The following is a 22,971-nucleotide window of genomic DNA, read 5'->3' as shown; positions in this document are numbered from 1 at the left end:
GGAGACACTGGAAGGTATCAAATAGACTTCATTATGATTAGGCAGAGATTCAGAAACCAGGTGTTGGATTGCAAAACTTTCCCAGGAGCAGACGTGGACTCTGACCACAACTTGTTGGTCATGAAATGCCATCTGAAGTTGAAGAAATTGAAGAAAGGAAAGAATGCAAAAAGATGGGATCTAGACAAGTTGAAAGAAAAGAGTGTGATGGATTGTTTCAAGGAACATGTTGCACAAGGACTAAATGAAAAGGCCGAAGGAAACACAGTAGAGGAAGAGTGGAGAGTCATGAAAAATGAAGTCAGTAGGGCTGCTGAAGAAATGTTAGGAAGGAAGAAAAGATCAACTAAGAATCAGTGGATAACTCAGGAGATACTAGACCTGATTGATGAACGACAAAAATACAAGAATGCTAGAAATGAAGAAGGCAGAAAAGAATACAGGCGATTAAAGAATGAAGTGGATAGAAAGTGCAAGGTAGCTAAGGAAGAATGGCTGAAGGAGAAATGCAAGGATGTCGAAGGCTGTATGGTCCTAGGAAAGGCAGATGCTGCATACAGGAAAATCAAGGAAACCTTTGGAGAAAGGAAATCTAGATGCATGAATATTAAGAGCTCAGATGGAAAGCCACTTCTAGGGAAAGAAGACAAAGCAGAAAGATGGCAGGAGCATATCCAACAGTTGTATCAAGGTAACGATGTAGATAATTTCGTTCTGGAACATGAAGGGGCTGTTGATGCTGATGAAATGGGAGACCCAATTTTGAGGTCAGAGTTTGACAGAGCTGTGAGTGACCTAAATAGGAACAAGGCACCTGGAATTGATGATATTCCCTCTGAATTACTGACTGCCTTAGGAGAAACCAGCATGGTAAGGTTATTTCATTTAGTGTGCAAGATGTATGAGACAGGAGAAGTCCCATCCGATTTTTGGCAGAATGTTGTTATACCTATTCCCAAGGAAGCCGGTGCTGACAGGTGTGAAAACTACCGCACTATTAGTTTAGTATCTCATGCCTGCAAAATTTTAACACGTATTATTTACAGAAGAATGGAAAAACAAGTTGAAGCTGAGTTGGGGGAAGATCAATTTGGCTTCAGAAGAAATGTAGGAACACGTGAAGCAATCCTGACTTTACGTCTGATCTTAGAGGATCGAATCAAGAAGGACAAGCCCACGTACATGGCATTCGTAGATCTAGAAAAGGCATTCGATAATGTTGATTGGACCAGGCTATTTATGATTCTGAAGATGATAGGGATCAGATACCGAGAACGAAGAATTATCTACAACCTGTATAAAAATCAGTCTGCAGTGATAAGAATCGAGGGCTTTGAAAAGGAAGCAGCAATCCAGAAAGGAGTGAGGCAATACTGCAGTTTGTCCCCTCTCCTTTTCAATGTTTACATAGAACAGGCAGAAAAGGAAATCAAAGAGAAATTTGGAAAGGGAATCACAGTCCAAGGAGAGAAAATCAAAACCTTGAGATTTGCGGATGATATTGTTATTTTATCTGAGACTGCAGAAGATCTCGAGAAGTTGCTGAATGGTATGGATGAAGTCTTAGGTAAGGAGTACAAGATGAAAATAAATAAGTCCAAAACAAAAGTAATGGAGTGCAGTCGAACGAAGGCAGGTGATGTAGGAAATATTAGATTAGGAAACGAAGTCTTAAAGGAAGTAGATGAATATTGTTACTTGGGTAGTAAAATAACCAACGATGGCAGAAGTAAGGAGGACATAAAATGCAGACTAGCACAAGCAAGGAAGAGCTTTCTTAAGAAAAGAAATTTGCTCACTTCAAACATTGATATCGGAATTAGAAAGATGTTTTTGAAGACTTTTGTGTGGAGCGTGGCATTGTATGGAAGTGAAACATGGACGATAACTAGCTCAGAAAGAAAGAGAATAGAAGCTTTTGAAATGTGGTGTTACAGAAGAATGCTGAAGGTGAGATGGATAGATCGAATCACAAATGAAGAGATACTGAATCGAATTGGTGAGAGGAGATCGATTTGGCTAAATTTGACGAGAAGAAGAGATAGAATGATAGGACACATCTTAAGACACCCAGGACTTGTTCAGTTAGTTTTTGAAGGAAGTGTAGGTGGCAAGAACGGTAGGGGTAGACCAAGGTATGAATATGACAAACAGATTAGAGCAGATGTAGGATGCAATAGTTACGTAGAAATGAAAAGGTTAGCACATGCTAGGGTGGCATGGAGGGCTGCATCAAACCAGTCTATGGACTGATGACTCAAACAACAACAGTTCCTCAACATTTACATTCTTATTAGACTGCAGCCACTTATTACACCATATTGCCACTTCACTAACTGCACCTTGACATGCCTCATCGAACCATTTCTTTTTCTTACTAACACCTTTTGGTATCACTTTCATTGTTACTGTTGTCATGATTTGTTTTGTGTTATTCCACATTCATTCACAAACTTCGCCATTTGTTTCATTAATATCTTCTGTAGGATATTCTCCCAGAATATCAAATCTGTTTGCAGTTTCCACATTATACTTTAATCTTTCATCCTCCTACTTCAGTTTCTCAGCGTCAACTTTGCATCTTCCCTCAGTCTGTGATTTACAAGAGGTTTTCAATTTAATTTTAACAGAAGCAATGATCATATTGTGATCAGATCCTATCTCAGCTCCTCTGTAAACACTGATATCAGTTATGGAGCTTCTATGGCTGTTATCACTTAGTACATGATCTATCTGATTGGCAGTCTTACTGTCACATGAATACCATGTTTCCATGTTTCCATGTTTATAGGCTCAATTGTTTCTGTATTTGAGTGGGAAAGTGGTACACTGAACATTCATGTTTGTGGATGTAGCGAAGTTGATTAGTCTAATGGCATTATCATTGCTTTGTCATGCAGACTTTCCCTTCCTATTGTTGGCACAAAAATTTCTTCTTTTCCAACTTTTGCATTGAAATCACCCAAAATCATTTTAATATCATGTTTGGGTAATTTATTCCACAGTTCTAACAAATCCTCATAAAATGAGTCTTTAACATGTTCATCCTTCTTGTTTGTCAGGGCTTGGCAGTTCACCAGTGATATGTTAAACTATTTAGAATGTACCCTCAAATAGCATAGTCTTTCGTTCACAAGTTCAAAGGACAGCACTGACGATACTAATGAATTTTGAACACAAAATGCAGTACCAAATTCGTGGGGTCCAGTTTCTTTACCACTCTTAAAAAGTGTATACTTCTCCATGTCCTGTATACCATTACCTAATAATCTAGTCTCTTGAATTGCAATAATTCCCACTCTATACTTCTTCATCTGTTGACTGAGGATTTTGAAGGATCCAGATTTATACAGGGTTCTTACATTCCAAGTTCCTATTCGTAAAGCTGATTTCCATTGCGGGTCGTCATATTTTGATATCCATTCTTATTCATCCTAGGCAAATGTGAGATATTCATACCAGCCTTTTTTAATTTTTTACACAGTGCAACCGCCACTATCTCTCGTAACCCGCCGGCCAACAATCTGATGGTAAAAATCTTCACGGCCAGTGGGATTTAACCATCTAAGCTGGGAACTACTACTACTACTACTAAACGTTTTCATTCCTCCCCTGAAGGGGGAGGCGGGCCTCTTAGACGGTAACGCTATCTCTCAGGCCGGGAGATTTGTTACGGTGAAGGAGATGTGCGGAGAAGGTGAGAGGGTGGGCGGCCGTGGCCTATACTAGGAACTGTCCCGGCATTTGCCTTAGTGCAGTAGAATGGAAAACCACAGAAAACCATTCTCAGGACAGCCGACAGGTGGAGCCAGGCGTGTAGTCCGGCACTGTGCCCCAGACCCGTCTCCCGAATGCAGAGGCGTAGAGCCACGGTAGAGCTGTGGCCACCTTTCCTCTGCTCGGTTGGCCGGTCAGGGTACAGAGCATGTGGGACAACAACCCATTCTGCATCCACCGATCAAACTGGGAACCAAACCAGAAGAATTAAAATACTGCCTGTTGCTGATCGCTTAAAGTTGTAGGACTTGATGTTTGGAAATGGTGCTTCTCCTATGGTAAACTCTACATGGGTTGTTCAAGAGTTGGAAACACAAACACACCACACATGTTAGCTCCAAATGGAAGGACAGTCAATATAGTTTATCTGGAAACTCTATAAGTAAAAATTACTTTTTTTTTAATAATATGGTTTTAATATTATTTGTACCATCCACCAACCCAGTATGTTAAGCATTGAAAGTAACAATATAATTAAAAATAAAATAATGTAATTCATGCTTTATGTAAAAACTGTGTGTGTTAATACACATTTATTACTATTGTAATGGTTATAGCACCCGCCATGCTAACTGGCAGCGAGCCGAGCTCGTCACACATTGCCCTACCCCCCTTACGCTCGACCGCGCCAATCGCGACCAACCTTTAAGTGCTGGGCCGGCCCTTCTCTCTTCTATCCGTGGTCGCGCTGCATGGGACGACCGAAATTACTCAGCTGTTAATCTGGAGTCTTCTGTCTCGCGAGGTTCCTGGATACATCTAGCATCTGGACTGTTCTGGAAGGCCCTGAGCAGGTATATAAGCAGAGGAGTAACTTGGAGTGACAGTCAGTCAGTCAGTGAGAGTCAGTTAGTGAGTGAGTGAGAGCAAGATTGAGTTCGCTGGAGCGCAGTCAGTGATGGCCTGGGAGAGTGCAGCCTGATGGAGTATCTGCCTGCTGGAGCTGAGGACTCGTTCCTGTTCCCCTGATGTCGTGTGTGTGTGAGTCCCTTCTGGCCGGCTGCTAGAGAAGAACCTTGTGTGTTCTGGAGCGGCGAAGAAGGGTACACTGGGTGACGATGTGTGTAGACTGCGAACGGGGTTCGACGGATTGAGTGAACAGCGGATACTATCCTGACCTGCGAGACTGATGTGTAGGCTGTGGACCGTGACAGCGCTAACGAGTGTGACTGAGTGGCCAAGTGAGTGTAGTGTACATAATCGATGACTCTGTGTGTGCGTGTGTGTGTGTGTGTGTGCGTGCGTGTGTGTGTGTGTGTGTGTGTGTGGCATTGTAGATGGAACATAAGAGAAACTAAGGGAGAGAGCGTGCGAACAGTGTAAGGGTGTGACCGTGTACGTGTGTAAGTTGTAAGCTTGGCTATCGTCTGTGTGTGTGTAAATCTGTAATTGTAGTGCTTAGTTAATAAATCTTAGAAATAGGACGCTACCAGGTTCTGTACTCATTTATTTATTTATCTACCCCGCCAACACGTTACACTATTTTGCTTTTAAATAAATGGTAAAAACATCTAAAGGTTGAAATAACAAATGCGTGCAAAGCCACAGGAACATGCTAGTTTATATATAAATCCGTATCATGTCCCCTACATTACAGAAATATACATTTATCAAATTTTTTTCTTTATTCTTTGCCCTTTTATAATAACCTCTAGTCTTTTTTTCTATTTGTCACAATTATTTTGACATTTTTGATGATTCAGTTTTAATAATTCCCAAATTTCAAGTCATTGTTCTGTGTTCTGCATTATTATGTAGTAATTTGTGTGCATTTATATTGTGTAATCAATAAATACAAATTCTCAAACTTCAGAAATTTCAGTAGATACTCAACTGATGAGCCCACTGCTACACTGGGGTGAAACGCTGGTAATTTCACAATTGAAAAAGCCTAAAGAGCTTAAATGTTTTCAGTAGATACTGTGTGGGGGTTAGCAGCCTTTTGGAAGTTGCAAGGGCGGCAGTCTAGATGATTGACTGATATGGTCTTGTAATAATACTCAACATGGTTTAGCTGTGTTGATACTGCTACATACCTGAAAGCAGCGGGAAACTACAGCCGTAACTAACTCAAGAGGACATCCAGCTCTCTCTGTATGAATGATGTACTGATGATGGCTTCCTTCCGGGTAAAATATTCTGGAGGTAAACTAGTCCCCCATTCAGATCTCCGGGTGGGGACTACACGAGAGGGGGCGTCATTAGCAAGATGGATACTGACATTCTGCGAGTCGGAGCATGGAATGTTAGAAGTTTGAATCGTTGTGGTAGGTGACAGAATCTGAAAAGGGAGATGAATAGACGAAAGTTAGATGTAGTTGGTAGAAGTGAAGTACGTTGGCAGGAAGAGCAGGATTTTTTGTTGGGTGACTACAGAATTATCAACACAAAATCGAACAGGGGAAATGCAGGATTTGGTTTAATAATGAATAAGAAAATAGGGCAGTGGGTAAGCTACTATGACCAGCATAGTGAAAGAATTATTGTCATCAAGATAGACACCAAACCAATGCCCACCACAATAGTGCAGGTCTATATGCCTATTAGTTCCCACAATAATAATTATTAAATTAATGTTGTAATGGTCCACTTTTCAATGTTGTATATGCAATATTTTGATTTACATTAACTAGGGACTAGTTTCGGCCCAGGCTGGCCATCTTCAGCCTTAATATAAATAATCTAATAACTAAACAAATGTACATACACAGAATTGACCAAAAACAAATGAACAAATATAATACAATTGACATTAAAATGAATGAGAATAAACTAGGCTCTAAATTCTTAGCATTTCGAGCACGCTCATCATCGAGACTCTTTCACGCACTAATATTCACAGAACTGTTACTTCCATCACTGCTAATCATTGCAATTTCAATTGTAAACCAGGAACTGGTAAATGTTGATCCTGTAGTCAATCACCAAATCTAGTTGAGTGGTGTTAGCTGTACGCAAGTCACTGAACGCCGCTGTAAACAACCACCAGCTGACGCAGAACTGCTAGATGGTGTTTCAACATCAATCAATGTAATAAAATGAAATGCTCTCATAGTGCTTGTTAAAATCCTGCTGAAATGTTGTTGGACACTGTTAGGACGGCATATAAAGATGTGGTTAAAACAGATACATTATGTCTGGTATAAAATTTGCAATTCATTGCGGTGTCCATGAAGTTAACTTGAATAAAATTAGACAAAATTTAATTAATGAATTGAAGGAGAGAGTGTATTAGTTAGATGGGATAGGTTATATGAGACTTACCTCCCATTGCGGCACGTGGTGTGTGGCCTATTGTTGTGTGTGCCTCATACTAATATTAATTTAATAATTATGATTGTGATTACAGATCAAAACTATAAAGTTTATATCCTATGTTTATATCCTATGCCTACTAGTTCAGCGGATGTTGAGGAAATCAAAAGAATATATGAAGAGATAGAAGATTTAATACAATATGTAAAAGGTGAAAAGAATCTGATTGTGATGGGAGACTGGAATGCAGTTGTAGGCCAAGGAAGAGAAGGTAATACAGTAGGAGAATTCAGCTGGTTGATTTCTGCACTGATTATAATTTAGTCCTTGCCAATACTTGGTTCAAACACCACAAACGATGGCTGTATACGTGAACGAGACCTGGAGACACTGGAAGGTATCAAATAGACTTGATTATGATTCGGCAGAGATTCAGAAACCAGGTGTTGGATTGCAAAACTTTCCCAGGAGCAGACGAGGACTCTGACCACAACTTGTTGGTCATGAAATGCCATCTGAAGTTGAAAAAATTGAAGAAAGGAAGGAATGCAAGGACATGGGATCTAGACAAGTAGAAAGAAAAGAGTGTGAGGGATTGTTTCAAAGAACATGTTGCACAAGAACTAAATGAAAAGGCTGAAGGAAACACAATAGAGGAAGAGTGGATATTCATGAAAAATGAAGTCAGAAGGACTGCTAAAGAAATGTTAGGAAGGAAGAAAAGATAAAATAAGAATCAGTGGATAACTCAGGAGATACTCAACCTGATTGATGAATGATGAAAATACAAGAATGTTAGAAATGAAGAGGGCAGAAAAGAATACAGGAGATTAAAGAATGAAGAGGATAGAAAGAGCAAGGTAGCTAAGGAAGAATGGCTGAAAGAGAAGTGCAGTGATGACGAAGGTTGTATGGTCCTAGAAAGGTAGATGCTGCATTCAGGAAAATCAAGGAAACCTTTGGAGAAAGGAAATCTAAGTGTATGAATATTAAGAGCTCAAATGGAACGCCACTTCTAGGGAAAGAAGACAAAGCAGAAAGATGGCAGGAATATATCCAACAGTTGTATCAAGGTAAAGATGTAGATGATTTGCTTCTGGAACAAGAAGAGGCTGTTGATGCTGATGAAATGAGAGACCCAATTTTGAGGTCAGAGTTTAACAGAGCTGTGAGAGACCTAAATAGGAACAAGGCACCTGGAATTGATGACATTCCCTCTGAATTACTAACTGCCTTAGGAGAAACCAGCATGGCAAGGTTATTCCATTTAGTATGTAAGATGTATGAGACAGGAGAAGTGCCTTTCAATTTTTGGCAGAATGTTGTTATACCTATTCCCAAGAAAGCCGGTGCTGACAAGTGTGAAAACTACTGTACCATTAGTTTAGTATCTCATGCCTTCAAAATTTGATCATGTATTTTTTACAGAAGAATGGAAAGACAAGTTAAAGCTGAGTTGGGAGAAGATCAGTTTAGCTTCAGAAGGAATGTAGGAACTCATGAAGCAATCCTGACTTTACATCTTCTCTTAGAGGATCGAATTAAGAAAGACAAGCCCACGCACATGGCGTTCGTAGATCTAGAAAAGGAATTTGATAATGTTGATTGTACCAGGCTATTTAAGATTCCGAAGGTGATTGGGATCAGATACCGAGAATGAAGAATTATCTACAATCTGTATAAAAATCAGTCTGCAGTGATAAGAGTCAAGGGCTTTGAAAAAGAAGCAGCAATCCAGAAAGAAGTGAGGCAAGGCTGCAGTCTGTCACCCCCTCCTTTTCAGTGTTTACATAGAACAGGAAGTAAAGGAAATCAAAGAGGAATTTGGAAAGGGAATCACAAACCAAGGAGGGGAAATTGAAATCTTGAGATTTGCCAATGATATTGATATTTTATCTGAGACTGCAGAAGATCTCGAGAAGTTCCTGAATGGTACGGATGAAGTCTTGGGTAAGGAGTACAAGATGAAAATAAATAAGTCTAAAACAAAAGTAATGGAGTGCAGTCGAAGAAGGGCAGGTGATGCAGGAAATATTCAATTAGGAGATGAAGTCTTAAAGGAAGCAGATGAATATTGTTATTTGGGTAGTAAAATAACTAACAATAGCAGAAGTAAGGAGGACATAAAAATGCAGACTAGCACAAGCAAGGAAGAGCTTTCTTAAGAAAAGAAAATTTGCTCACTTCAAACATTGATATAGGAATTAGAAATATTTTTTTTGAAGACTTTCGTCTGGAGCGTGGCATTGTATGGAAGTGAAACAGAAAAAAAAGAGAATAGAAGCTTAGGAAATGTGGTGTTACAGAAGAATGCTGAAGGTGAGATGGATAGATTGAATCATGAATGAAGAGATACTGAATCAAATTGGTGAGAGAAGATCGATTTGGCTAAATTTGATGAGAAGAGATAGAATGATAGGACACATCTTAAGACTCCCAGGACTTGTTCAGTTGGTTTTTGAAGGAAGTGTAGGTGGTAGGAATGGTAGGGGTAGACCAAGGTATGAATATGACAAGCAGATTAGAGCAGATGTAGGATGCAATAGTTACGTAGAAATGAAAAGTTTAGCACAGGTTATGGTGGCATGGAGAGCTGCATCAAACCAGTCTATGGACTGATGACTCAAACAACAAAGAACTGTTTGGGCTTTTCAGTGTACAAAGATGTGATGTCAGATAGTTGACATTCTTTTGCATTTCAAAACATGTATATGACCACTGTCATCTATTTCATTGCAGTAGGAGGTAAATAATGAAACTTATATATATGCACATGCATTTGATAAGTTCTTATCCAGTAACACATTTACCACACAAGTACCTTTGCAGTTTGGGTCACATACCTATCAGCATGGAGAAGAGCAAAACAGAGGAGAAAGAGAAGGAAAAGAAACTGTTAGTATCAGGGGAAAAACCTAGAGGTTGTTGAATACTTCAAATATTTGGGAAGTGAAATAATCCAAGATGCAAGGTTGGGAAGGGTACAAGCAGGAAATACATACTACCAGAATGTAAGGAACCTTAAGTTCCTATGAAATGTAAAGAGATAATGTATAAGATGTACTATACCTTTATATTAACGTACGCACCAGAGGCTTGAACATTGACAGCAAGAAATGAGAGTAAAATTCAAGCCGGTGATATGAAGTTTCTGAGGAGTATGGTAGGGAAGACAAGGAGTGACAAAGTAAGAAATGTTGAGGTCAGAAAAGAGATAAGGGTAGAAAAACTGAGTGATAGGATGCAGAAGAATAAACTGAGATGGTTTGGACAACTTATGAGGATGGAGGAAGGAAGGATACCAAAACACGTGTTGGAAGCTAACAAGGGAAGTACCCCGGCTTGAACCGAGAAAGTGGGCTTAACATATACAGTTGTACCTTTGTCAATAGCTATCAAGGCCATTCATCTGTAAAAGTACATGTTCGGTCACCAGGGCCATCTGACAGGCAGCACACAGGCCGCGCTGCATTGGAGCTGTACACGCAATGCCTGTTAGTCAGTTGCAGTGTGTCGTAGTATAGTGCACACACAACGTCTGACATGAGTAGGTGGAAGCCAATCAACCCTGTAAATGTTGTGAAGTTGCTGCGCAGAAAGGTACGCTGACGCTACACACTGGATAGTGAAGATGTAAGTGGAGTGGAGGATGGGCCATTTGCATGCATGTTATATGATATTGTAACGCAGAAATACAACGGATCTGTAACAGAACTACATACCGACACATTGGAGAGTAATGGTCATTGTGAGGCAGACAGCATAGACGAAAGAAGCACATGAGTATGAGGGTTCCAACCGTACCAACAATCCAGCAACGGAGGAAACTACACTTGACAGTGATTTCGCTCCTTCACCCCCAAAACGTGCATGAACAAGTGTGATAGGGAGTATTGATGACCAAACATTGGACAACATTCATGAGGATTATTATAATCGCAGTTACAATTCTTATCAGAAACTAATGAAGCGTTATCGCTGCATTAGGTTGAAATCAAACTGCAAGGTAATTTTATATTATGTGACGCGCAAAAGGCAATACCCAGGTCTGTTCAAGGGAAACAAAGCATTAAAATTGAAGGCTTTAAAAGAGTCTGTAAAAGCACAATTTGACAGAGCTAGAGATAATGGATCAGTGGTCCACTACTGGCACATTCAAGCGTGCGCTCTGGAGGCCGCTAGAGCAGTTTCTCTGGACAATTTTAAAGCTTCATTGCATTGTGTCAGGGCCTTCAAAGACAAATGTAATATTTCGTCCAGACATATCACTATTTTCATGGCTCGCAAAGAGATTGAAGAAGAGAATCTTATTATACAAACAGTAGACACATTTGTGGCAGATGTGAACATGTTCATTCAAGATGGGAACATAATGAAGAAATGCGTGTGGAATAGTGATCAGAGCCACTTTTTTATGAACTAACATCTTCTGCAACTCTTTCAAACAGGTTGCAAAGAAACTGACAGCAATGTGTCCATGGAACATCCATGTTGAAGCGAGTAAAAGCAGAAAAATGACTAAGGCACACATGAAGAGCTTCTTTAATTCGGTGCTCACTGAACATGTTGGTGAGAGAGGTCTATTACTTTGCAATTCATGGTCAGGGCACAAAGACTATAGCGTCATTGAAGAATGTTTTCCAAATAAAGATATTACATTAAAGATATTGCCACCAAACTCCGGATGTATATTTATTTTAGGCAATACAAGCTCTATGTTAGACGTCTTGTTGATTTTGTACGTTTACAAATAGATATCACGCAGGCTACGTTACATGATCGATACTTCATCATCCGTCATCTACAACCAACTCTCTGCACCGAGATACAGACCTATGTTAACATACGCATGGCAAAGAGCAGGTTATGATGTGGATGTTCCTGTTGCTTCGTTTGATAATGTGATCACTGTGGCATTTGAGTTTGGACTATTACAATGCAGGAATATTGTAAATAATGTAGTATGTCTACATGTTTCTCTCATTAAGTGTGCATACTGTTCCATTTTGCTGTGTTTTAATCACTTTATTAAAACTCCACATTTACACTTCGACGTCGAATAAAGGACAACACAGTATCTTCTATTGTGGGAAAAGTGACTATGGTCAACACAGTACTGCATGTGTTAAGAGCTCTTGTTGCAAGCACGTGTTCAACCTTTTGCCAGATGATACTACACCACATCTGTTTCTTATTACTATAGTGGTCCGAAGTGCCTGTTGCACAGTAGTTTCTGCTAAGAATTGTGTTTCTGCAATCTTCGTATGCCATAATTTCTAAACATTGATTGTACACTAATGCGGGGTTTTACAGATAAATGCTCTTGATGGGTAGTAGAACAGACATATCTTCGTATGTTAAGCGCATGTCCAGTCCGTTTTTGCCGTTCGAGCTGGGGTACTTCCCTCGTAAGATAGAAGGAAAGAGGGCAAGAGGGAGGCCCAGAGCAAGATGGATGGACTCTGTCAAGAACAATATAAGAAAAAGAAGACTGGACTGGAATACAATTACCAAAGAGGAGTGGCAGAAGGAGAGGCAACGGTAGAGAAGTGCGATCAACACCCCGACCTGGCAGGAACTGGACAATGGCAAATGAAAATGATGATGATGAGCTGTCAGCTTGTATTCAGTAGATGGTGGGTTCAAACCCCACTGTCGGCAGCCCTGAAGATGGTTTTTCATTGTTTTCCATATTCACACCAGGCAAATGATGGGGCTGTACCTTAATGAAGGCCATGACTGCTTCCTTCCTACTTGTACCTTTTCCTATCCCATCGTTGCCATAAGGCCTACCTGTGTTGGTGCAACATAAAGAAAATTGAAATTGGGTAACTAACGATGGAAGAAGTAAAGAGGACATAAATTGCAGACTAGCACAAGAAAGGAAGGCCTTTCTTAGGGAAAGGAATTTGCTCACTCCAACATTGGCATAGGAATTAGAAAGATGTTTTTGAAGACTTTTGTCTGGTGTGTGACATTGTATGGAAGTGAAAAATGGATGACAAATGTCTTACAAAAGAGAGAATAGAAGCTTTTGAAATGTGATGTTACAGACGGTAGTTTAGTTTTGGGGGAAGTGTAGGCAGGGATAGACTAATGTATGAATATGACAAACAGATTAGAAGAGATGTGGGATGCACAGTAATTACATAGAAATGAAAATGTTAGCACAGGATAGCATGGCACAGAGGGCTGTGTCAAACCAGTCTATGGACTAATGACCCAAACAACAACATATTAAAAAATCACTGTAAGATGTAAGAGGCATTGGCAGGGTGGTGTGAGTACCTGTTCACTTCATTACGACAAAAGAGATGACTGATTTTATGAATATGCCAAATAAATGTAAACTGGAGAGTAAATGCTACCATATTTTTGAAAGCAAAGTGAGTGAATTTATACATGGTTTTATTTTGTTACTTTGGACTATTTCAGTAGATTTTGTTTAAATTTTTTTTTTTATTCTTCCACTTCTCCTCAGAATAACTAGATTTTTGGATTAGCGCAGTTCATTTTAATGAGACTATTATTATTTAGTGATATTTATAAATATTATTCACTCCATTACATGTACAATCAGAAATAAAATATTTTTGAGTATTTTTTATTTTCAAGCTTTTTGAGGATATTTGTGTTAATTTAGATGTCTTATTTAATTAATTAATTTATTTATTGGTAATGAAAATCCAGGGCTGAGTTTTTTGATCATTTGTTAGGGAAAATATGCAGAATTCTTCAGAAGATTTTGTGGGACAAATATACCTGTACATTTTGTGCTTCAGTAATCTGTAGTAAAATCATTTCTGGCTTTCTGAAATCTTCTACTGTCTATAAACTATACTCCCCGGCAGGTATAGCCCCTCCTGGTGTATGTTGTGAAGTTGTAGCACAAACTGAATGAACAGACTCAGCAGAGGACCATGCTCACCTATTCTTTGGTCACCAACCTCCAAGGCGATGGCTCAAATCAAGGAAAAGCTTTTTTGTAGACAACAGCAATGCTCACTGCAAAACCTAAGGTAGCCAGGAACACAGATTAGGCAATCCACTATATAACCAGAGTGGATGAAGACCAAAGAAAGCCTCCCTGCAGGTCATGACACCAACTGGAAAATCTGGTGATCACTCAACAGACTTTGGAGTGGTGTGGGTGGGGAAATGTAGAGTGAATATACGTAAATGAGGATAGCTACAGTGTTCAGATCTCTGCAGGTGTGGGGAGAGACAGAAAGTGTTACACTCATGCCTGTGAACTGTGTCTACACTTGCACAATGCAAGATTTAATAGTAGGCTGTGATAGTGTTATGAAAGTGGCCCATTTGTGGGAGAAGATAATCTAATCTGAGTCATTTTATTTATTTTTTAATTTATAATTGTAACATCCCTTTATAGTATTGCTTCTGACTCAAGCAAATAAATAAGTAGGTATTTTTTTAATTCTTCAATTTAAGTAATGTAGGTTCTTTGAGATTGTAATACACAGCATGTCTGGTGCAGGCCCCTGCCCTAAATCAAATCTCTCTGCAAAAAATCCTGTTCAACACCTCATAAACATGAACTTATAAATAGTTCAAAGGTTATTTCACCTCACTGCTCCATAAGCAAAAGGAAGTTCCCTGTTACAAACTGTATATTTGACTCTATAGGAACTGTGTTCCATGAGTGAAATCCATGAATATTTTTCAGTTTTGTAAATTCACACATAGTCTTTATGTTTTTTTCTGAGGAGTATCACTCACTTTTGCTTGCTAGTTGCTTTACGTCGCACCGACACAGATAGGTCTTATGGCGACGATGGGACAGGGAAGGGCTAGGAGTGGGAAGGAAGCGGCCGTGGCCTTAATTAAGGTACAGCCCCAGCATTTGCCTGGTGTGAAAATGGGAAACCACGGAAAACCATTTTCAGGGCTGCCGACAGTGGGGTTCGAACCTACTATCTCCCGAATACTGGATACTGGCCGCACTTAAGCGACTGCAGCTATCGAGCTCGGTATCACTCACTTTTAATCAAACACGTATATGTCTTAAGAGATACTACAAGATGCAAATGATATAGCTATAAGATTGCACAAAGTGAGATTGTCTTGCAGTTAGGGGTGTGCAGCTGTGATCTTGCATTCAGGAGATAATGGATTTGAACCCCACTGTTGGCAGCCCTGAAGATGGTTTTCCACGGTTTCTCATTTTCGTACCAGACAAATGCTGCGGCTGTACCTAATTAAGGCCACAGCCGTTTTCTTCCCAGTCCAGCCCTTTCCTATTCCATCATCGCCATAAGAACTACCTGTGTCAGTGCGACGTAAAGCCAATTGTAAAAACAAGTTGTGTATGGTAATCATCATGAATATTTTCAAGTTGTTCTTCAGAAAATTTAGCTAAAATGCTAACAGTGTTGGATTTCCTGTCTAGTGATGGTTCGTATTCACTAGAACTGCTAGCTTCTGTTTGAAGCTACAGTTTCTGCCTGATACTAGCTTAAAACCACTAATCATTGTATCGTCTACAAAGTCTTTTTCTTCATCCACTATCTTATCCAGTGTTTTTGCAGGTGAGCAAACAAATGAGCTGTGATGTTTTTACATAATCAGATCCACCAGAAACACTGCAAAAGTATAATCATCCTGTCCTACACATTCTTCCATACCAGGCGAGTTGGCCATGCGGTTAGAGGCGCACGGCTGTGAGCTTGCGTCTGGGAGATAGTGGGTTTGAATCCCACTGTCGGCAGCCCTGAAGATGGTTTTCCATGGTTTCCCATTTTCACACCAGGCAAATGCTGGGGCTGTACCTTAATTAAGGCCACGGCTGCTTCCTTCCAAACCCTAGGCCTTTCCTATCCCATCATCACCATAAGACCTATCTGTGTCGGTGCGACGTAAAGCCACTAGCAAAAACATTCTTCCATTGGGTAATGCCTTCTAAACTTGGAAGCCATGTCACATTCCAAACACTAATGGTTTCGTTCGTATTTGCTGTGTACGTTTGAAAGTACTGTAAGATGTATAGTAAACACATCAACTACTAGCTGAGCTAACTGATTGACTGGCAGTTCAACTCCCCATTCTGCAAGAAAACAAGCATTGTTATAGACAAACCAAGCGGTAGACAATCAAATGCTTTTGCAAGCTTGTTAAGATCATGAGATGGGTCTGTGTACACAGTATTATGATATTTTTACAATTTGCTTTTCATTGCACTGACACAGATTGGTGTTATGGCAAGAATGGAATAGGATAGGTCTAACAGTGAGAAGGAAGCTGCTGTGGCCTTAATTAAGGTACAGCTCCAGAGAGCAAGAGTGAGAATAGGAGATGAGTTAAGTGAAGAAATTGAATTAGGAAGAGGTGTAAGACAGGGCTGCTCTTTATCACCGACACTATTCAACATCTATCTCGAAGAAATAATCAATGAAAGTTTTAATGGAAATAGTGGAGTTTGTGTTGGAGGTAGGAGAGTAGAATGTATAAGATTTGCAGATGATATGGTTGTGATGGGAGAAAGCGAACGTGAAATGATACAAATGTTAGATAAACTCAACATGAAACTAGAAGAATATGGAATGAGAATTAATAAGAAGAAGACCAAAAGTATGATAATTGGAGGAAAAGGTAGAAGTTGTCATATTAGTATAGGAGGAGAAGAAATAGAGCAAGTCAGTAACTTCAAGTATTTGGGAAGTATGATCAGAGATGATATGTATTGCACAACAGAAATTAAGAAAAGAATTGCCATAGCAAAAGAAGGCTTTAGGAAAAAATCAAAATTATTTTGTGGACCACTAAACAAAGATTTGAGGAAAAGACTTGCTAAGTGTTACATTTGGAGCATAGCGCTGTATGGCGCAGAGACTTGGACATTGAGAAAGAAAGATGAGAGAAGATTGGAGGCACTAGAGATGTGGGTATGGAGGAGAATAGAACGAGTGAAATGGGAAGACCGGGTAAGGAATGAGGAGGTATTACGAAGAGTTGGAGAAGAACGAAGTATTTTACAAACCATTAGAAGGAGAAAAATGAACTGGGTTGGACATTGTTTGAGGAGGGACTGTTTACTGAAAGAAGGAATAGAAGGAATGGTGAAAGGCAAACGAGGAAGAGGAAGGAAAAAATATCAAATGTTGGACAATATCCAAGGAAATAAATATTCGGACATGAAAAACTTGGCGCAGGACAGGCAACAGTGGAAGAGGTTCATCCCATGACAAGACCTGCCATAAGGCAGAATACCTAGATAGATAGATAGATAGATAGATCCAGCATTTGCCTGGTGTGAAAATGGGAAACCACAGAAAACCATCTTCAGGACTGACAATAGTGGGATTCAAACCCACTATATCCCTAACGCAAGCTCACAGCTGCGTGCCCATCACCGCACGGCCAACTCGCTCAGTAGTATTATCAGCAAATTCTTATTTGAGCCATGAGCCCTCCCTCATAAGGGACTTTTTCAGATTATTGAGACAACCTGTTTTGTGCTATGATATTCTCACTCACTTTCCTCATTTCCAAAATTTAGTATTAACATGAGATTGCTGAATTTAATGCACGGCAATCATCTCTAGTCTTGGTATTCTTTGTCTCTGTGACAGCCTGCATTTGATGTAAGAAGAATTCAAATGAATAAAGATAATTAACATTTGTTCTCTTTTGTTGTTGATCAGGTTTTTAACTATGTCGTATATCTGTAACTGTGAGGTTCTTAAGTCTGTCAAAACTAACTCAGGATAAAATAAATGTAAAAATATACCCAAAAAAGTAACATTTAATTTTATATTATGGAGAATTTACTTATTTTAAATTATTGACACATTAGACAAGATATGGGCTTTTGGGATTCTGCCACGTCAAGAAAACAAGGTGAAACTCTTGTCGTCGGCTCCCGCTTGGAGCGCTGTGCCAGCACACAGTGAGCCACCTGGTGATGAAGGAGCGTACCACTACAGCTTCAACAGTAAAACATTCTTCAATTCAAACTCTCATTATTGTAGAAGTCATCCTCGTGAACAGTTGAGATTTTCTTCCGAAGACGCGAAGCAATGTTCTCTGCGAAACATAAATTTTCACCTTGTTTATTGACACGGCATAAGCCAGTATCATGTCTACAAGCCATGGAAGCATCAATGTTAATATTGACACATTGTCACACATTTCATCCATGACTCATGCAGTGGCTGTTCATTGTTGTTGTTGTTCTTATGTGTTTTTTGCCATGGAAGATGTTGGAGATGTGTACATGGAGTTACGTGGTGATAAAACATAAAAATTAATGCTATTTGAAGCAGCGAAAAGTCCACTAAGCTACCAGAGTCATAAACCTGGCCCTCTGCTCCTGGATTAATGAAGGTAATATGAACTTTATGATGTATGCGTTATTTATCTGATGGAAATGGATTAACCTATATTGTGGTGGTGGCAGATTACTTGAGCTGAGAATACAGAGATGCCTCTTTTTCTATAGATGGGTACGGAACCACAGTGCTGCAATCAGGCAGAGAAACAATTCAACAAGGTTTGGTTAGATGTTCTTTGATTCATGATGTGTCTGAATACCTGTGTTTTTACATTACTGTGAAGCACATTTCAACCAGTCAGAGAAGATTTCTAATAAAAGAGTGTGGAGATTAATTACAGTATGGTATGTCATTTTCCATATCCTTATAAGGAAGGAAACTTTTTTATTTTATACCATGTCATAATTGCCTTCTTCCCATACTCAAAAGAGCATGGAAAATGACACTTTATCATCATCATCATCATCATCCTAAACCATCTCCAGTTTCCCGGGTGTGGTATATGAGCCTCCTCCATCTCATCCTGTCCTTGTACCATTCTTCCTCCACCAACTTGTCCCAATCATGACCTCTCAGCATTACATCGCTCTTAACTAAATCTATCCATTTCCTTCGTGGCCTTCCCACGGGTCGTATTCCTTCTACCTTTCTGTCAAATTCCTTCCTTGCAGTTCTGTTTACTGGCATCCTCTTCATGTGACCAAACCACTTCAGTCTTGATATCTGAATCTTATTTAGGAGAGAATTGTCTATTCCTACTTCTTCTCTAATTTTCTCATTCCTAATCTTGTCTTTCCTGGTTTTCTGGATCATAGTGCGTAGGATTTCATTTCAGCTGCCTGAAGTTTGGAATTATCTCTATTGGTCAGTGTTGTGGTTTCGAGACTGTATGTAAGAATTGGTGTATAATAGGACTTGTACAATGTCATTTTTGTTTTCATGGGTATTTGCTCATCCCACAGCAGGTGTCTTACCTGGTGGTAAAATTGTGCTGCCTTATTGATTCGATTGTTCACCTCATGTTTTGCTAGGTTGTCATTTGCTATAACGCTACCCAAGTATTTGAAAACTGGAACGCTGTCCAGTTGAGCTTCATTTAACATGACTATTGGTTCTGCTCCTTCCCCATACACTTTCATCACCACTGTCTTGGTCTTGCTGATGTTTAAACCATATTTCTTAAACTCCTCATTCCAGCTTTGTATTCTCTCTCCCAATTCATCTTCTGAGTCACTCCAGATCGCAACATCATCTGCAAATGTGAAGGCTTTGATATCTCCGTGTTCTTTCCTTTTAATAGATTTCATTATTACATCCATTACAATAATAAATAGAAGTGGTGACAATGAGCTGCCCTGCTGCACTCCTCTCTTTGTTTCAAACCAGTCCGACAAACCACATCCTACTTGAATACAGCTTCTGTTCCCACTATACAACATTTTCACTTTGTCTATGAGGCTGTCTCGCACTTGAAGTTCTTTCATGCATTGCCAAATTCTTTCCCTTGGTACACTATCGTACTGTAATTATTTTCCGCACTATTTTATTACAAATCATCTGTAATTGGTTGAAATCTGTTTTACAGTAACATAAACACAGATAGTTAGAAAGATCATGAATCATGGAACACCAAACTTAAACTTGTTGAATTGTTTCTTCCCTGATTGCAGCTCCGTGGTTTTGTACCCTTCTACACAAAAAATGTAGTCTCTACTTCCCAGCTCAAGTAATCCTTCATCACAATACTGACTAACGTATAGGTTTATCCATTTCCCACAATTAATATTGCATATTTCACAGTTTACCAAATGTTTGTATTACCTTTATTAATCCAGGACCAGAGGACCATTTTTACGACTCTGCTAGCTTAGTAAACTATTCACTACTTCAAATAGCATTAATATTTATGTTTTATTACAACATAACGCAAGGTACACATCTCTTATATCTACAAAGCAAGACACAAACAGGGGAAAAAACCACGTCAATTCATGGATCAAACATGGGCAATTTGTGTTGTGACAAATCAAAATGATTTATAATTAAATTAATTTAATTTAAAATAAGTAAATTCACCATGGTATGAAATAAAATATTGTACGCAACAGTCACTAAAGTGATAAGTATATGTTACTCATACCTGCTTGTAAAATATCTCTGGTGACGTCTTTGGTGTTTAGCTTACAAAATTAATTCAAAACTTAACCATAGGTTGCCCAAGAGAGGGAAATTGAAACTGATGCATTGACAGCCTAGATAGCATCAAATCAAAATAACTGCACCCCATAGCTTCGTCCATAAGATGATGTTCAAGATGATTTTTTTTTCTTCTTCATTTTGGCCATCTGAGGACAATGTTAATTTGTATGAGCTTCATTTCTCCTGGTCTTTCTCCTTTACCAATATTTTTTCATTCTCATATTTTGCTATCTTCTTCGCTCTTCTGTCCATCATGATTTTGTTCTGGGCCTAGTTCTATCCTGCAAATCTCTGCAAGCTTGAATTTTTTATTTTAAAATCACTCTGTTATATTTCTCTGGTTCCAGTATTCTCATTTTTTCCAGATCCCTTTGTACCTCTCGGATCCGTGTACTTTGGTTCTCTTGTTCCCAAGAAACTGTATTGTTTGCAGTGTTAACCTCTCCTGGCACATTCTCAGGATGTGTCCGAAGAACACGCTCCTTCTTTTCTCTGTCTTGGTATTCAGTTCTTGGTTCTCGCGTCTTCTAAATTGATCATCCTCTATTCTTTGTATTCCCAATATCTTCCTGAGAATCTTTCATTCCAGTATTTCTAATCTCTTAAGTACTCCTGTTCTTACAAGGTTAAGAGTTTCTGCTACGTATAGGTCTTCAGGACAGATCAATATCTGGTAATGCCCGCATTAATCAAAATAGTCTTCTTATTGTAAATGTTCGTGGTTAGTTTGTATGCTAAATTCATTTTGTTTATTCGACCTCCCATTGCTTCTTTTTCTGTCAGCCCAGTTTCTACCCATACTCTTCTTCTTCTTCTTTGTCGTTTAGGCCTACTGAGGACCACGGGGCTCGTATCTACTCTTGGGTAAAGTTGTTGCTTTTTCTACCCATATTATTATTAATTTTTTTTTTTTTACATCGTTATGCCCTACTCAGGAGCACGGTTGAACTTGCTTAGCTGATGTGTTGGCCTTCTTTTCCTCCCAAAATCTCTTCATCCTCTCGCTGAGCTTCTTCCTTTGTTCTTTTGTCCAAGTAATAGTAGCTCTGGTGTTAGGTTTGTCTTCAAAGTTGTGATTGTCGATTTTGGTTCTGAATTTACATCTGCCCTGTACAATGTCTTCTGAGATGTTGATTTCCTGGAGATCTGTTTCAATTTTACGAAGCCAGCTGTTCTTGATTTTTAATGAAAGGGCCAGGTTGAGAATTCTTTTAGTTAGCCTGTTAGTGTTCATTCTGATAATGTGTCCATCAAATTTCAATCATCATTTCCGAAAAGTGTGAGAATTTTTTTCAGAATTACAATATATCTCCTGGGATGATTTTTTCTCCATATTTCATCTATACAAACTGGGCCAAACATTTTTCGTAAAATTTTCCTTTCTCGTTTTCTCAATGTCTTTGGTTAAAGATCCGCCACCAATGATTAAGGTTTCTGAGGCATATAACACTTCAGGTTTGATCACTGTATTATAGTGCCTAAGTTTTGCATTTTGAGATATTGATTTTTTTTATTATACCTGTTCCAAGTGATCCTGTATGCTTTCAGTAATTTGGAAATTCTTTCTTTATTTGCTTCGCAGTTTAAACCAGAGGGCTGAATATTTTCTCCCAAATATTTAAATTGGTTCACTTGAACAATTTTGCCGAATTTAGTCATCATAGGTTGTCCATCTAAGTATCGTGAGGCTCCTTCCATGTGCTGAGTTTTCTCACAGGAAATTTGAAGTCCCGTTTTGATGGCAATTTCATGTAGTTTTTCAATGGAATGAATTGCTTCATGCCTATTATTGGAAAGGATTGCTATGTCATCAGCAAAGGCCAGACATTGTATGTGAATTCTGTCTTTACGTAGTCTTCCAAGAGTTATTCCATTAGTTTCCTTTTCCCAGGTCCTAATTACTTTCTCAAGTACCAAGTTAAACAGTAATGGTGATAAACCGTCCCCTTGACGGACCCCGGTATTAACAGGAAAAGGCTCAGATATTTCGCCTAGGAATTTAACTTTTGAAGTAGTGCCAGTTAATGTTTGTTTGATTAATTCTCTTGTTTTTTTATCTACTTGAAATTCTTTTAGAGTATTGAAAAGTGTTTGACGGTCTATAGAGTCATATGCTTTTCTGAAATCTACAAAAGTAATGACTGTTTGTCTGGTTTTGCGCATTTGGAGGATAGTTTTGAGATTAAGGATTTGTTCTGTACAAGATCTTCCTTTTCGGAAACCTGCCTGGTATTCACCAATTAGATGGTCTGTTTGTTTCTCAAGTCTAGTGAGCAGGGCTTTGGAAAACATTTTGTAAGCAACTGGTATCAAGCTAATTCCTCTATAATTATTGATGTTCGTTTTATCTCCTTTCTTGTGTAGTGGATGGATTAGTGCACATTTCCAATCTTCCAGGATTTCTTAAGTGATCCAGATGTTCTCAAGAATCAAGTGGATTTTCCGGGCT

The 22,971-nt window shown here is 39.0% G+C and overlaps 1 protein-coding gene across 6 annotated transcripts in view; it reads left to right on the top strand.

Annotated features, from left to right (window-relative positions):
* The window catches only part of LOC136883478 (uncharacterized), a 137,993-nt gene that overhangs the window by 57,593 nt on the left and 57,429 nt on the right, over nucleotides 1-22,971 (top strand). Inside the window, exon 1 of one of the 6 annotated variants that reach the window (XM_067155814.2) lies at nucleotides 18,273-18,375. The exons of the other annotated variants lie outside the window; for them this stretch is intronic. The gene's annotated coding sequence lies outside the window, so the exon portion shown is untranslated. Of the gene's footprint in view, nucleotides 1-18,272; nucleotides 18,376-22,971 lie in introns of those variants that run through there. 6 annotated transcript variants of the gene reach the window in all.

Source organism: Anabrus simplex, chromosome 11, assembly GCF_040414725.1.
Source record: "Anabrus simplex isolate iqAnaSimp1 chromosome 11, ASM4041472v1, whole genome shotgun sequence".
NCBI lineage: Eukaryota > Metazoa > Arthropoda > Insecta > Orthoptera > Tettigoniidae > Anabrus > Anabrus simplex.
Note: the sequence above shows the minus strand (reverse complement) of the source record. Positions and strands in the feature narration are given on the sequence as shown.